The following is a 17,550-nucleotide window of genomic DNA, read 5'->3' on the forward strand; positions in this document are numbered from 1 at the left end:
AAGCTAGCTGGATGGACGAGCCCAGAGGGTTATAGTGAATGGGGTGAAATCCAGTTGGCAACAGGTCACAAGTGGTGTTCCCCAGGGCTCAGTATTGGGGCCAGTTCTGTTTAATATCTTTATCAATGATTTGGATGAGGGGATTGAGTGCACCCTCAGCAAGCTTGCAGACGACACCAAGTTGGGAGGTAGGGTCGATCTGCTTGAGGGTAGGGAGGCTCTACAGAGAGATCTGGACAGGCTGGATCGATGGGCTGAGGCCAGTCGTAGGAAGTTCAACAAGGCCAAGTGCCGGGTCCTGCACTTGGGTCACAACAACCCCATGCAGTGCTACAGGCTTGGGGAGAAGTGGCTGGAAAGCTGCCCAGCAGAGAAAGACCTGGGGGTGCTGGTTGACAGCCAGCTGAATATGAGCCAGCAGTGTGCCCAGGTGGCCAAGAAAGCCAATGGCATCTGGGCTTGTATCAGAAATAGTGTGGCCAGCAGGAGCAGGGAGGTGATTGTTCCCCTGTATATGGCACCGATGAGGCTGCACCTCAAGTACTGTGTTCAGTTTTGGGCCCCTCACTACAGGAAAGACATTGAGTTGCTGGAGCGTGTCCAGAGAAGGGCAACCAAGTTGGTGAGGGGCCTGGAGCATAAGTCTTATGAGGAGCGGCTGAGGGAGCTGGGGCTGTTTAGTCTAGGGAAGAGGAGGCTGAGGGGAGACCTTATCACTCTCTACAACTACCTGAAGGGGGGTTGTAGTGAGGTGGGTGATGGTCTCTTCTGTCAGGTGGCTGGAGATAGGATGAGAGGAAATGGCCTCAAGTTGCGGCAAGGGAGATTTAGGTTAGATATTAGGAAAAAAATTTTTTACCGAGAGGGTTGTCAGACATTGGAATAGGCTGCCGAGGGAAGTGGTTGAGTCACCAGCCCTGGAGGTATTCAAAAAGCACATAGACAGGGTACTCCATAACGTGGTTTAGTGGGCATGGATGATGGTTGGACTCGATGATCTTGAAGGTCTTCTCCAACCTAAATGAGTCTATGATTCTACAATCAATATGTTCTAGGCTTGCCTAATACTTAGGAGAGTATGTATGTAAAGAAAACATTGATCTGACAACTGTTTAAACTAAAAAGATATTTCCAAAGGACAACTCTTCTTTCGCAAACCTTTCAAAATATTTGTTATATAAGGGGTTGTGATGCCCACTCACATGTAAAGCAGAAACAGCTCGCATGGAAATTAATAACAGCTGATACAATGTATGATCAGCAACCTATACCTTCACCAAATTACACTGCTCATTGTTTCACTATCATCAGTTAAAGAACCTTCTAGCTGCAACAAAGTGCCACTAAAAGAAAGAGGTGCTAGAAGGAGAAAGAAAATTATGTGGTCCCATGATATTCAGAGGTCATGGCAAATTTCATCAGCATGTGTTGCCATCTGTGCTAGATCTAGGAGTTCAAGCTATCTGGAGCTGAAAGAATATAAAATTAAAGCTGAACTGTGACTGAGCAGAGAGGTCAGGAACAACTTCCTTGCATTTTCAGTTGGCCTCTTAACAAAATATACTGTGTGTAATGGAGACCTAACTCCCTGAAGATGAAGCAGTAGAAAACTGGCAATTTTTTTTTTTTTTTTTTTTTTTTTTTTTTTTACAGAATGCATTAAGGAACCCAGACATTTACTGCATCTTTTTAAGTGTATCACTAGTAGACACTGCCCCTTGTGAGAATACTCACTGCAATTTAAGAAACAAGTTATGTATTAATCAGTGGTACATTAGTTTGTTTCATATGAAAAAAGGAAAAAAACCTAAACCTCTAAAATCCAACAGAGAAGCACATCAACTTCAAAAGTATCTCTTCAGTGCCAAAAATACAGGAGTAGAGCACCAGCAGGTGTTTACAGTTAAAGACTTTGGAGACTTAAGGTCCTTAAAACTGTATTAGCAATAATGTCATTCAACACCAAATCTCAAGGAGCTTTAGAAAATTTCACTTCGAAATGCAGCACATGTCTGCAAATGAACACATTCAGAACAATATACATAATCATGTCAACCCTGGGAAAAAAACACTGCCCACATAATGCCACAGGATACTCTGTGTGAGTGTGTCCTGGTTTCAGCTGGGATAGAGTTAATTGTCTTCCTAGTAGCTGGTATAGTGCTGTGTTTTTGAGTTAGGTATGAGAAGAATGTTGATAACACACTGATCTTTTCAGTTGTTGCTAAGTAATGTTTAGTCTAAAGTTAAGGATATTTTCAGCTTCTCCTGACCTGCTAGCAAGAAGGCTGAAGGGGCATGAGAAGTTGGGAGGGGACACAGCCAGGGTAGCTGACCAAAACTGGCCAATGGGGTATTCCATACCATGTGACATCACGTCTAGTATATAAACTAGGGGGAGTGAGGGTGGGGGATCGCTGCTTGGGGACTAACTGGGCATTGGTTGGCGGGTGGTGAGCAATTGCATTGTGCATCACTTGTATATTCCAATACTTTTATTATTACTATTATCATTTTATTATTATCATTATTAGTTTCTTCTTTTCTGTTCTATTAAACTGTTCTTATCTCAACCCATGAGTTTTACTTTTTTTCCCCGATTCTCTCCCCCATCCCACCGGGTGGGGAGGAAGTGAGTGAGCGGCTGCGTGGTGCTTAGTTGCTGGCTGGGGTTAAACAGAGCAGAAAGCAGCTTTGCTTTTCAGGCCCCATGGAAGCTCCTGGTAAACTGCATTTTCTAGAAAGTTACGAAGTAAGCCAAGGTTTCTATTTGTACATAAAAGTAGACAAGTAATATTAAAGTGTGGACAAGTATGATTTTTATATGTCATTATTTTTAAGCAATATGCTACATTACCTCTGGTATTTAGCACCAGAGAAAGCAGAAATCTCTTGAATTAAAACTCATCACAAATCTTATGGTAGTTCCACTTGGGCATACAAAGGCACATCTCACAGGTGACTTTAAAATCGTGCAGGTCAGGAATTCCACATATTGAAAAGCACACATGCAACAAAGAACCACCAGCAGACAGAAGAGACCTGTTCCTTTATAGCTATTCTACAGCTGCTCTTGGGTTTAACATTCTAGGGAAAAGTTTCCTGGCTTTTTGTAAAGAATAATAGCAAAGTTACCCTTAAAACAAAGCAAAACAAAACAAATCCACCCAAGAAAATCCCCACTACAAACACCAAACTACTGAACAAAGAATTCTCTAGGTTGTGCACAATAGAACCCAAACATGTCTCAAGAACCAACGCAACTGAGATGTATTTTTGTACTTTGCTGTGTTGAGACAGGTGCAATTTCTGCTGCAGAAATCAACCCTGTGTTGTTTGACAAAATCTATAAAATAAACTGAATTCCTGCCCTGCATTTTCTTTGAAGAAAGCTTCTCTAATATCTTAACTCTAAATACAGCCCAAACTTTTAATATTCTAACATCCACCTCTTCAAAATAAAACATTAGTTTAAATTGACAACAAAACCCTAAAATTATACTGACAACAGTGTGTAATTGGAAGATCTATATTTAAAACATTTCTTCTCTACTAAGCGTGATTCTGGAATCACTCAAGCATTTTTTTAAAAAGTATTTTAAAGAAATCATGCTGCTAATAACTTCTTATTCCATACATTGATCATTTTGTTATTACCTTGATGGCTGCCACTATACATAACAAGGACAGTTTAACTTCTCTACCACTATGTATCTTTATGATCTTTTGAGGCAATTTATCAGATGCTTTCTAAAAGAAGAAAAAAAAAATGGCCAAATACAAATGAAATTATTACTTGTAACATACCTCTTTCAAACAAGTCTGGCAAGCAAAAGATCAAGTTTACTCTTCCAGAAACTATAACGGCTATCCTTTTGTATTTTAAAAACCTATTTTTCAAGTGATGCTGATATATTTAATTCCTGTGGAAAACACTCCCATAAATCCACTACTTCTATGTTTTCCATTCAGATAGTTGATTCAGTCTTGCCCTTCCAAAGATACACCCTACTGCAGTGGTCTTGTTCCAACATGACTAAAACACACACAATTGCAAGACTGACATCCAGAAGGAGACCAACGTAACCTCTGGGACCAGGCGTCAGTGGCCAAAAGACTTACTGAAATACAATGATGCAACACACTAGAAAGTGCCAAGTGTGCCATCAGTTGTACCAATGCTTGGTAAACAGCACTCCATAAATTCTATTAATGGATACTGAAGTACTGACATAATCTCACATCATTCCCTTCTGTTGTTCTTACTTCATCCTATTCTACATTCAGTGCCTGCTGGTTTGCTCCCATCCATGCCGTAACCCCAAGAAGACGTGCCAAGACTCTCAGCTGTCTCAGAGCTGACTGTCACAGGGAAGTTAAGCATTACCAGCATACAAAACATGCCAATCCCAGTAAAAACCTGATTCTCCTAACAGTATTCACAGATCTGATGAATATGAGGCACTGAGTGAGTCATGGAGAGCTTTTTATCTGAACATGAACACAAAAAGAAAAGGCTGTCTTGAGACATGAATTTATGGTGAAGATGTCACATTCCCCTAGACAACCAGGGACAAAAAGAGTGCTCATGGACAAGCAAAAATATATCTGTTTATCAAAAGGTGGGAATGAAAATAATTACACATCAGTAGTGTTTAATCACCTTAGTCAAAACTTTGAAAGTCTACATTGTCCTACATTTCTTTGCCTTCTTTCAAAAACAACATCTGTTTGAAGTTTCATTTTTTAACTTAACTGGAAATGTCAGAAATACTTCTTGGCACAGTGAAATCCTGTGAGTAATGCTGAAATGTCTAGAGCAGTCTGATGAGCTTGCTACAGGCAAAAAAACCACCCTCAGTGCCTTTAAAAGATTGTTCTGCCACCTCATTCATGTTTAAATAAACAAATTATGAATTCTATGTCAAAACTTGTATGTCTACCTCCACACCTAAGGGCTAATTAAATGCATCAATCATGTAGACATGGTGCTTAGGGACATGGTTTAGTGCTGGACTTGGCAGTGTTAGGTTTATGGTTGGACTCTATGATCTCAAGGGTCTTTTCCAACCTAAATGATTCTATGATTCTATATACCTACATACCAGTTACTTCAAAGAACCAAGCACCCCAATGATCTGAGCATGTCTTTGAAACTAAAAATTTCACTTCACTTTGCAAACCAAGACAGGAGGCCCTCATTGATTAAAAAAATGCCTGGTTTTGATTCTTATCAGGGTTTTGCTGTTTCTTATTTTATTTCTTTATGATTCTGAAAAATCCCATGAACCCCAAATACAAAAATCAGTCTTAACACCTAAACTTGGCTCCACAGAAATCTGTCTGCTTATTTTATAAAATAGGCTTCAAGAGTGATACAAGCCAATAAATGCAAATTCAAGCTTCCCCAGCCATTTTATAAATGACTTATCAAACAAGTTTCACATGTGGTTTTTTAAGATGACTACTTTCCATGTCTTAGTTTGGACTATAAAAACAATATACTTCCAGTGTGATATACTGTCTCTTTTGCTCTCTGCTGCTCTGTAGTAGTGAAACTTTGTTAACAGAAAACATAAAATGGTATTTAAGGTTGTTTAGCAATTTCAATGGAAATGAAATGTCCTGGGATGCCACTTTCATCTCCCTTTTTGTTTAGCAGAGGTCTTGAATAGACTACATCACCAAAAAAGTACAACCTTATCATATCCTGCCTAAGGTGTGTGGTTGAAATTATCTGAAGTGCTGTAGGATTAATGCCAGAAACAATGGAAAATAAAGTGAATCTGTGGAATTGATTTGCTTTACATCTTCTGCAACCAACTTACATATTTTGGATTCCCTTTTTGTTAATACAGGAGGTAAGAGACCAATTAAGTCTGCTCTTATTAGCAGCAATCTCTGAATCAAAGCATCACGGTTTACACCCAGCCAGCAACTAAGCACCATGTGGCCACTTGCTCACTCCTCCCCCTGCCCCAGTGGGATGGCGAGGAGAATCGGAAGAAAAAGGTAAAAACTTGTGGGTCGAGATAAGGACAGTTTAATAGGACAACACAAGGAAAGAAGTAGTAATAATAACAATACTACTAATAAAAGAATGTATAAAGCAAGTGATGCACAATGCAATTGCTCACCACCAGAACCTGATGCTTAGCCCATTCCTGAGCTGCGATCCCTCCTCCCGCCAGCCAGCATGGAATATCCCCTTGGCTAGTTCAGGTCAGCTGTCCTGGCTGTGCCCCCTCACAGGGTTCTTGTGAAAATTAACTATCCCAGCTGAATCCAGGACACAAAGCTAGGATACAAAGTACATTTAGGTCTTAAATTCCTCAGCTGGCTATGGAAATTAAATTTTCATTTAATGATCTATATGGGTTATGCACAGCAGCATGTTTCACAGAACAACTGAGTTCGCATAGACTAAAGCATGCGTGTACTAATGAATGCCATATGCACATTAATACTTTGGTCCAGCAAAACCACACCAGCCCCACTGACTTTTAAACATGTTCCTTTCAAGGCATTTCATAGAATCATAGAATGGTTTGCATTGGAAGAGACCTTTAAAGGTCACCTAGTTGAACTCCCCTGCAATGAGCAAGGACATCTTCATCTAGATCGCGTTGCCCTTCAACTAGATCAGGGCAAACCCCCCACCTCTCCTTCCTCGCCTGTCCCTTCTGAACACCTTGTAGTCACTGACAGCAGCACTCCAGTCACAGGGTTCGTCCCACCAAGTTTCAGTAATGGCAAGTACATCATAGCTTTCCAGAGCACGGTGGCTTCTGACTCCTCCTGTTGTCACCCATGCCGCGTGCATTGGTGCAGAGGCACTTCAGCTGGGCTGTTGGCCGTGCCACCTTTCTAGGGGAACAACACACTGTTGTGGAAGGTGGAGCTACATGAGCATACCCGCACAAGATGTAAACAGCACGTGGCAATAATGGGAAAAGACTGTGAGGCTGTCATAGCACAGGAATGTATATAAATTATAGAGGCTGTTAATATGTTTTGGAGGGCTTTAAGGACTTTAACTGCTTACAAGTAGTTGTTCATGACAAAGCAGAGCTCAGAGCTTGCTTAATGCTTTTGCTTAATGTTGACCTATTCTCTGATTGGAGGAATAAGATTCCGGAAGCACCCCAGTCAGTTTGAGCCAGGAAAAGGAGACATAGTAACAACTAGCCTAAAAAGAACCGAGGTAGAAACAGAAAAGGGACAGACGACCCCAGACCTAAATATTACTATTGGACCAGACTATGGTGTGAGGGGCAGGAATTTAGATTTTAAGGGTATAATTGCACAGAGATTCTAGTGCTTGGGGTCCCTCTCCAGAGGCACCCAGCTCAAGCTGTCTAAATTTGTGCACCATCAACAGAATGAATTATGCTTTTTACTTTGAAGGCCTTGATTAGAGATTCTGTGTCGGGGAACCTAGGGTCAAGCTTGAGGGAAGAAGCTGCACCTGAGGGTGAGTGTGTGTGTGAGGAGTCGAAGTGGGCACCTGCTGGCTTACTGGAGTTGCCGGCTGCGAAGGGACTCCAGTCTTGGCAGTTAAAGTCTCAGGTGCTCTGTGTGTGACTCCTTGATTGGTGTGTGAATGCTCGGGCAGCGGCTTCTCCCTTAACAACCTTAATTCCTTTGAGGTATTTCACCGGTGTTTCTCTGTTGGCTCCTATTACCTGAGGAGCCCCTGTCTCATCTCTGTAAGACTTCAAGTGTGCTCCAGTGTACCCAGCAGGTCTCAAAGCAACAGGCTGAGGGCCCTTGCTAGCACCCCGTCCCTCTAACCTTGGTGTGTCATCCCATGGCTTGTCCCCCGCCCCCTTCAAGTCTGGTTTAAAGCTCTGTCAATCAGCCCCGCTAGCTCATGAGCAAAGGTGAATCCCATCTGACGCAAGCAGGCCTGGTGCCATGTAGACTATCCCATGACTGAAAAACCCCAAATTGTGGCAGTGACACCAGCCACAGAGCCATGTATTAATAGACTGGGTCTGTCTGTTTCGTTCTGTATCACTGCCCACAACTGGAAGGACAGAGGAAAAAAACTACCTGTCCTCTGGATTCCCTTACCAAACATCTCAGGGCCCTGAAGTCTCTTTTGATTGCCCTTCGACTATGTGTTGTGGCTTCATCACCACCCACATAGAAGAGCAATAATGGGTAATAGTCCAAGGGCTGTACCAAACTAGGAAATTTTGTAGTGATGTCCTTAATCCGGGCCCCATGGAGGCAGCAGACTTCCCTAAGAGGAGGATCAGTCTGGCTTATTGGACCCTCTGTTCCCCTCAGAAGGGAGTCACCTACACTATAATCCGTCTCTTCTTCCTCACTGAGGTGGTCGTGATAACGGGGGGTAGTCCTTTCTTACCTTGGCAACATCTCTAGTGTAGATGGACCATCATCCATATCATCAATTGACTGACCTTCCACATCCAGAACCTCATACCTGTTGTACAGAAGCACCTGGGAAGGTGAGGTGGGCAAGGAGGGGGTTTGCCTGCCATCCTGAGCATGGACTTGCCTCCATTCACTCTTTTTCTTTAAGCTACTGCCTTCTGTCTGGCAGGGGAAGGATATAGGAACCCCTTGATCTTGTGTTTTTTCTAGTGGCTATTCCTGTTTCTGTCTCAGGCAGGGGAGAGCATGGTTCCACCAGTCTCTTTCTCATTTCCCTACTAATGACCCTGTGTTCAACTCCTACTTGCTTTGAAATAGCAGCCAAATGTCCTAATAATGGTGGCTGATAAGCGCAGCTCTGCATAACAATGTGCACCATCTTTGAAAATACCGTTTTCCATTTCAAGGAATGACATTAAGTGATTCAAAAGCATTATTTCATGCTTCTTATAATAACCACACAAAATGGAAATTTCTCTTTTTGCTCACAGTAGCAGATGAATACACACAAAAATGTATTGCTAGTAAAGGGTCATTTGCTACTTGTTTATGGATTTTAACTGGCATTCACATCAGGCTTAAGCAGAAGCTATGTAATATGACTGATGCAGAATGAATTCCGTCTTACTCAAGTATTTTGCAGTGCTTATTCTCATTAGAGGAGAAAGCTCCTTAGGTCAAAAGGCAATGGAAAAGATGTTTCATTCCACCTCATACTCTGAACTCTATCTGGAATTAAACACAGTGCTTTAATATCTGGATGCATATGGATCTGCTCAAATAGGATTTAATATCCTTCCATAAACAGCAAGTGCTGTCTAAGTTAAGATATCACTGGTACAGAGATAACTCTTGCAAGTGTTGTTATAGGTAAAATATATACCATTTTCTATACATGCAATACTCTCTATATACATATGTAGAAAATGTAATAATTAAATAAACATTTTTATACTGCAAGTGCTTGTATTTCCACTATGATAAAAGCTTTTTTTATCAAACAGTTCTGTCTGCTAATTCTAAAGGAAAAAGCACCTAACAAGTTACCGTATCAATTAAATGGAACAGAGCCAAATGAGGAATCTACTATTAACTTCTGGAATAAGAAATGTTAATTCTTATACGTTAACTGGCCTTTGGGGATTTCTAATAGACTGAATCTAGCATACTGTGGGATTTTAGCATTGACATGTTTCTAATGAGAGGTTAATGAATCTAATCTCTCATACCATGGTAAAACACAGGACTGGGATTCAGGGAGCCAGTTCTGACAGTGTTTGGCTGTGTTCCAGTTGAGTTCACTTATTCACGAAGAAGTTTCCATCAGATGCTCTGCTTCTTACTGAAACAAGAAGTGAGTTGGAAAAGAAAGGTCCCCGTGGTGTAAAAGGAACTGTCAGCAACCCAAGGAAAAGGCCAAATTAAAATTAAAATTCATTAACCTTAGCATCTGTCAAACAGTTTTGAAAGGAAGAAGGAAAAAAGAAGGGTGAATACAGTAGCCTGAGACAAATAGAATTACCACTTTTTACTCATTTGCCAGAAAACTACCTACTACATCAGTAGCCTTAGTTCTCTGAGAACAGTATCTTTAATAAATAAAAAAAAATGTAACCTAGCTAAGCACCATTCTTCACTGACAACTCCTTTCATCTACCTGAGATTTGAATGTGACGAGAACACCTTTTCCAGTCTTCTTTTTCCTGTTTTGTTTGTTTCCCCCCAAAACTCTACTTTTTCCAAATTCTTTCCTTAAGGAATGTAAAATCTATTAACAGTTTGCAGTTATGAAAGGTAGAGACCTTGTGGAAAAAAAAAAAAAATCACAAAAAAAGCTGAAAGATTACTTAGGGCTAGTGAAGCACCTATACAGGACCGAAATCATTAAGGGTGAGACAGTGCATTTTTAATTTCTACTCTGCTTATGGAGTCCACATCTGGATTTCCTACATGCTACTACAGTGCAAATACTGTATGACAGAACTCTGGCAAAAAATCTTTTGCTCTATTCAGAAATTGTTTTTTTAAGTTTTTGGTGGGATTTAAAGATGAAAGACTATAAGGAGAAAAGCAAGACTTAGTGCTCGTTGAGAGAAAAATGAAGTAAGACCAGCACTACTAATGCAAGAGAAAAACAAAAGGCAGGCATAAATTTAAAATGTTTCCTCTTAAATATAGTGATTATTAGATATCTACCTAATATTACATCTGCATCTATGAAATACATCTGCATCTATGAAATAAGCCATTTTAAAGACCTACTTCCCAAACGTGAGAGTAATAGTGCCTTAACAACGAGCTTTATAATTTAAAAACAGCTTTGTAAAGTAACTTGGCTTGTATTGAGCAGAATTGTTAATACTGAATAAAATTTTATTTTTAGCCACTGTTGAAACTTCCATGTGGATAAACTAATTCTGCTCAGCTTGGATATCAGGAAGAGCTGACAGAAGTAATATATAAGGACTCTCTTCCTCAGGAAACAGAACAAGTTAGTGATAGCCATTGAAAGATGAAATCTCTACCTGATACAGCAGCTAATAAAGGAGGTTTCTGAGGTCATCTTAAATGTGATTACTGACACCAGTTACCATTTAGACAGGCTTGCAGATTTGGGTATCACTCTTGTCAGTTTAAATAGTATTAAGAAAATAAAAGTTTACACACTTTGTTTCCAGCAGAATATTGCTTGCTGTGCTATTGACAGCAGATACACTTTTATCATCTTTTTGAGCATCAGGTCAGTGTAAAGCAAATAAGGTTCTGTTTCCCAAAGTTATGTACAGTCAAGCAGAAAGCATCCCACCAGCCAAGTCTACCTGTCAAAAAGCTGTTGCAATATTCCATGCAATCCACATCCAAAGAATCACAGTGAGAAATGCACAGACATAACCTACTCTAGCCCAACTAAGTACATGGTTCACAGCAGACAGGTGACCCTAAGTACTGAAAACAGTGACGTTTCCTACGACTTTCCCCCCCCCAAAATATCAAGGTCTACAGTTTAGAAAGCAATTCCATGCACAGCACAAGTCATGAAATCTGATTTCCTATCTCTAGCTGGATTTCCCTCTACCTAATCAAATGCAAACTTTTCCCAGTTGAGCTTTAGATGGATTCTCTGGCAACCAGCAACCAGGTTATGGTAGGAAGGCTTACTCTCTTCACAACCAAATTTATAATTTACAGCAATTCTAAGCCACCTTTCAGAACTTTTTTTCAGAAAAGTTTTCATATCTTTGAGAACTTCAGTCTTTGTCAAATTTGGTTTAAAGTGGTTTATATATCCAAAAGGCACTGCAGAGAACAACTGCATGGACAAGCTGATCAGCAGAGACAATGTAAATCATAAAACTTAATTTCTTAAGAAATTAAGAGAAATAGTAATAATCTGGATGACTGAGTGTAGAATATTCAAGATATGAAATTTATCAAAGTAAAACCAAACCATGTATTTGAACACTAATATGTATGAAACACGCATAGGCACCTCAAAAGCAAATAGAACTCAGTGAAACTTCAAGCAGTTTGTAAAGAGATATTATTTTTCATTGCTAGTTCAAAAACTGCTCCTTGGTGTCTCAGTATGTAATTTACTTTAGCTCTGTTCTCAAAACAGCCATTTTTTGCACACTGCTCTAATGAATACTTGGAATTTGGTTTTATACATTTTACATTTCCTAGCAATTGGAAGCACAATTCTGCAATTTAACAGTGCCATAGCATGGGTAAATAAATAAATAAATATATTTTATGCAAGTTATTCAGCCAGTCTTACTGCTTTTCAAATGTTGTTATATTTCTACTATGCAATTACAAATGATTAGCATCCCTCCCTCATCCCTCTCTGCTTAGCTTCCTTTTAGAGTTGTTCTTGCCTAAAATAAAGCTCTTTTTCAATACAAGCAGGTCAAGGTGATCAAAAGTCCTGTAATACTTCAAATATTTGTTTTATATTTCCAATTTATTTTAAGATTAACATGCTCTTCTGCCCCCCTCACTAGAACTTGAGTTGAATTTCAGATGTTAATCTAATTCACTTTCTTTGGGAACTCCGATTCCTTATTTGGGTTAGGTAAATTCCTGCTCTGGCACCAGGAACATCCCTTTTTGGTGCTGCAACACTGGGAGAAGGTTTAAGCCACTCTGAATGCGACACACGGTATCAGCTTGAAGCATTCTTATTTGAGAACTTCTTATTTCAATGTGTCAAAGTTTGTAAAATATGTAGAATTTGGTATTATAAACAGATCACTTTTTAAAAATATGCTTTAGCACAGTGTAGGATAAGAGATCATGCTTGGGTATGGTGAACTTTCCACGAGGTGAACATACAAATTAAAAATATGTAGTAGAAGTATTCAAGATTTTGAATAAATAGCTGAAAAATTGCACATCAAATAACAAGCCTAAATAGAACAACATGCCCAGTATAACAAGATTTACAGCACTGGTAGTGTTATTGGACTGTTACTTCTTTCCAGCGTAGAAAAAAACATTACAATGGGCCTCCAGTACCGCTACAAGACAGTATTGTATTTCCTTCTCTGACAAAGATTATTCTTTCTTGAATGGACAACATTCAAAACTTCTACTCTGTACACTAACGGGAGGGGGTGGGGGTGCAGGGAAGGACAAATAACTTGGAATCTCCTCAAAGTCATTTCAAAGTAGGTGAAAATATTATAACACCCCCAGACCATCCTTGAACATATAGTTTCAAGACAATCTTCTCTTTCTACTACAAAGAGGACACTACAAAATTACCTTCCTTGTTTAGCTATAATGGAGGAAAATGCTACGTTAATACTGTGAAGAATGAGAAAGTATCACATGTCAACATTTTCAAAAACACATTTTCAAAATCCAAACCAAGATCCCTTGTTCCACAATATTCCAGAATTTTTCTTAATAAAGTCCAAAACCCCACCATAATAAAGCAACTCACTTGCCAAACTCTAAACTTACTTCATTCTTTTAAAGTCTGTAAAAAATGGTCAGAAAAGCTCCCCTTTAGCAGGCTATCAAATAAGGCAGAATATTCTATGACTTCCCTTTATTTATTCTCTCCCAGTAGCTCTGGCAACCATAAAGAGAAGGGAACAAAGGGCAGAATTGTTATCCACTGGAGGGCTGGAGAACGGCTGAGTTCTCTGGCTCATTTCATGAGATGATTCTTGCACTGTCACTTGCATGATAGAAATTATTTACCTGAACCACTGTTAGTATGAAACATGTTTAGGATGCAAAAGCTCAGTTTATTTCTCATGAGAATAAATTATTTTTTTCCCCATCTTTACAGCAATCCTGGTGGAGGTTTTGCTTGTTTAATATACTCCACATTTGCCTTTTTATTCTCCCTGTCAAAAATCTATTCTCCAGACAAATTGTCTGGAGAGAAAAGGCAAAGCGACTCCATTCATGAAGATTATATTTAGCAATAAACGAAGACAAACAACTAGCAAGAGTCTGAAGCTGCAGGGTACAAGGCAGTAGGTGAGTGTAATAGGAAAGGCCTTTAAGAGAAATCAGAAGAATCAGGAATCAAGAAGAACAAGAGATAATGCCTAGGACTCATTAAATAACTGATTAAATGTATATGATTAAAGTAATACAAGAAACTCGAAAATATGAAGAGCTATTATTGGGTAAGGAAAAACACATCTTTGCTTTCAGTGAAAAGATCACATGTTCCTTCTAACACCTCAAAAAAACCCAAACCAAAACACAAGCATAGCCCAGTTAAGATCTCTAGCTGACACCCAAATATTTATTAAACTATTACTGCCCGCGTTCTTGAATTTTGCATTACCTATATTCACCATTGCTCTAAACAATGTACCACAGGTTTTTTTATGTTAAGTGGGATCTTTTCAATTTTAGATACAGAATCACTAAAAAAGCACAAACTGCATATTGAAATTAATTCCAACCTGTTTCATATGTACTAAAAATCCCAATATTTGTCAAAGTTCAAATGCAGATCTCTTACTTGCAATACTCCTAGAACTAAAATACATACATGTTTGCTTTTCTTATAGTTCAAATAAAGGGGAAGAGGTTAAATAAACTGTTAAGGTTTCACAGCAAAGTCAACAGCAGAGCTGAGAAAGAAAATGAAAAAGAGCAGTTTTAGTTCTATTAAAAATTCTGCCTTTTCACCATCATATTCCTTTGCTTTCCCTTCAGAAACACAACCTTGAATTTTTATCTTGCTAGCCAAAAGAACAAGGGTCTCTCTCCATAGATGCCTGGCTGTTTTGAATAAGCATTCCTATCATTTGCTTTCCAAACTCCAGAACAGTTCTAGTCTTGTATTAGTTTCCTTTGGAAGGGATGGGGGGGTTTGTTCCCCCCCGGCATAGTACCATTAGTTATCAGACATATTGACTGGAAATATAGATTTAGCAAAAATACAGCCAAAGGAAAGGAAAACATTTACACAGCACTGTTCTCAGATACCATGTTGGCAGTAGCCAGTAGTGAAAGATGCAAGCCTCAGTCTGACAGTCCCAGCAAAAAAACATTCTGAAGGTGGAAAGTCTTATGTCACAAGGTCAGATTGTTTAAAGGATGGCTTCAACTTCGAATAATAAAAGTTGTATTTAAACATAAATAGAAACTGTTCAATGGAGGTGCAAAAGGCAAGGCATAGCTTCAGGCAATGGGATTCAAAGGTTCTGGTCAAAGGTCACAAATGCATCCCTCAAATTAGATGGCTACTTCAGGACAAACTGACTATTTGAAGGTATTAATTTTTGTTAAAATAGTGGAACAATAATTCCAGATAAAGATTCCATTGATAATGATTGCTTTATTATTCTATTAAACTTGGAAACACGGCTACAGAAAAGTAGTCTGTACATTACAACAATTAAAATGGCAAAACACTAAAGGAAAGAGAAAACAAGGGAAACTGGGGACATTTTGTGCCATTGCAGTAGAGCATTATAACATGGTCATCCACAATGTACATTACATCTAATATCCTAATACTAAAACTACCTGGGTTTCATGCATCCTTAAAAAGATAACTGTATTAAATGGCAAGATGCTCCAACCTTTAACAGCTATGAAAGATTACATACAGAGAAGCATTGCTCCGCATACCGAAATGAGGAGCTTTATAAAGATGTTAAATTCAGAATTTGAGCATTTTGCAGTAAATAAGTATATAATTCTATCACTTACACCACAATCTCATGGGTTTTATTTCTTTCTTCAAGGCCAAACACCTGCATAGAAACAGTCAACCTACTTTTCTTTTTTCTTAAAATATGACTCAGACTTACTTCTGCAAGGGTTTTTTCCCCATATTTCTATAAATATTGCTAGTTGAACTTACCTATTACTGGCTACCAGAGAATACAGACTGCAGAAAGTAAAATCAGCTTTAAAACTGACATAATAGTACTAAATAAATAAAAATACCAGCATTTTTCACATTATGCATTTATATAAATGAGGGAAGGTTAATTTCAAAAGCCTTCTCTCTCTCATTACTCTTCTTGCCTTTATGTCTGATTTTGTGCCAGCTGAGGACTCATTTTCATGAATCAGTAGTTTTTCAATGGATGTGGATTATTTGAGCTGCAGGCTTTATGTGTAAAATATGCTAAAATAGTTAAATGTTAAAATGTGTTTCTCGTTCCTAATAACAATCAAAACAAAGATTTCAAGCTGAAAATTTCATGTGAAAATAAGCTCTGAAAATAAATTTTTATCATGTGAGCAAAAAGGTTTTACTGTATAAATCAGCAGCTGCTTAGAAATTTTCAGCTCAAGAAACGTGCTTATTACTAAAATTCAGATACCGAAGAAATTAAAGCTGCCAAAATATTTTAATTGCAGAGATTTCCAAACTCATGCAAGGAGGAACAGAGACATTTAAACAGCAGATAAATCAATGTCAGAATGCAAGAAAGATTCAGAACAGTGGTCAAAATATAAACAGCCAAGCAGAAAACATGACCTAGATTAGCTAATACTACTCTAGTGGTCTGTGAGCACATTTTGGAATTTGGATACTAAGGAGGTAGGGAAAAAAAAAAATATTCTGAAATAACCCATTCTTAAAATTTTAAACCTTCTATAGGTATCAGAGTGAATTACACTAGACTGCTTCAGTGTTTTTTCTACACAGAATATACAGAAATAACAGCATTAAAACTCCAGACATAACTTCCCATCAGATCTATGTGAACAGAAACAGTCTAATTTCAAATGAGAAGCTGTCAACATGTAGCAGAGCAGAGAGGGCGATCTTAATTTGTGTCCGTTGCTAGGAAGGGAATTCTAGTAACTAACTGCAGTGAACGGAAAATTATTTAGAATGTAATTCTTAACAGCACATGTCAAAATACGCACATTAATGTCATTTGAAACAAATAGCTCCATGTCAGCTCTAGAAAACAAAATTTTTTCCATGCTCCCAAACTACTACTGTTTTTGAAGACATTTACTTTTCCTTACTGCAGCTAAAAGACCACTTCTTTTCCTATTCAAGTACAAGATTACTAGGAGTCCTTCAGAACAAATTGTTTCAGTTGTTGCCACAGACTCCCTACTGCTTAAATCTATCTCCTAATGCACTTGAAGATTTTATGTTCCTAATATACTCCTATTTATACATCTCTTTCTTACGGTACTATAAAACAGATTCTAACAAAATATTACTTATCCTGGAAGACCTTACTGTACATAATAATGTATGCCATCATTCCTTTATTATGCAGCTTGATAATGACCATTTCACAAAAGACTAATGGCAAACAGTTTCTTTGCAAATTAGCAGTGTTTTACTTTAGGCAAGCTCATGATTTAATATCAGATTTTTGCTTTAAAAAACCACAGATTTTCAATTATTCTTAATACAGTTGCTAAATAAATGCTGCCTGTTATCTATAGGGTTCCAAGCATATCTTACGCTTAATATTCCCTTTATGGATTTTCCCAAGGATGACTCTAGGGGTAAGGAGCAGGAAGAAAACTCTTCCTTTTTGGAGGGGTATTCAGATCTGATTGAAATGTATTGGTGGGGCTGTCTGTAAACTTGACATACTACCACCGGTGGTACAAGGCTTTTTTTTTTTTATCTGAGGAGAGACTAAATTTACTTCACACTTATCAAGCACCTTAGTTTCTCCT

The 17,550-nt window shown here is 38.6% G+C and overlaps 1 protein-coding gene across 4 annotated transcripts in view; it reads right to left on the reverse strand.

Moving 5' to 3' along the window:
* Positions 1-17,550, reverse strand: part of CHID1 (chitinase domain containing 1) — a 135,135-nt gene that overhangs the window by 57,299 nt on the left and 60,286 nt on the right. Inside the window, exons 11-12 of one of the 4 annotated variants that reach the window (XR_774047.1) lie at positions 9,633-9,745; positions 8,375-8,452 (exon numbers count right to left, since the gene is read on the reverse strand). The exons of the other annotated variants lie outside the window; for them this stretch is intronic. The gene's annotated coding sequence lies outside the window, so the exon portion shown is untranslated. Of the gene's footprint in view, positions 1-8,374; positions 8,453-9,632; positions 9,746-17,550 lie in introns of those variants that run through there. 4 annotated transcript variants of the gene reach the window in all.

The sequence above is a fragment of the Haliaeetus leucocephalus genome, unplaced genomic scaffold (assembly GCF_000737465.1).
Source record: "Haliaeetus leucocephalus isolate CR32 unplaced genomic scaffold, Haliaeetus_leucocephalus-4.0 Scaffold161, whole genome shotgun sequence".
NCBI lineage: Eukaryota > Metazoa > Chordata > Aves > Accipitriformes > Accipitridae > Haliaeetus > Haliaeetus leucocephalus.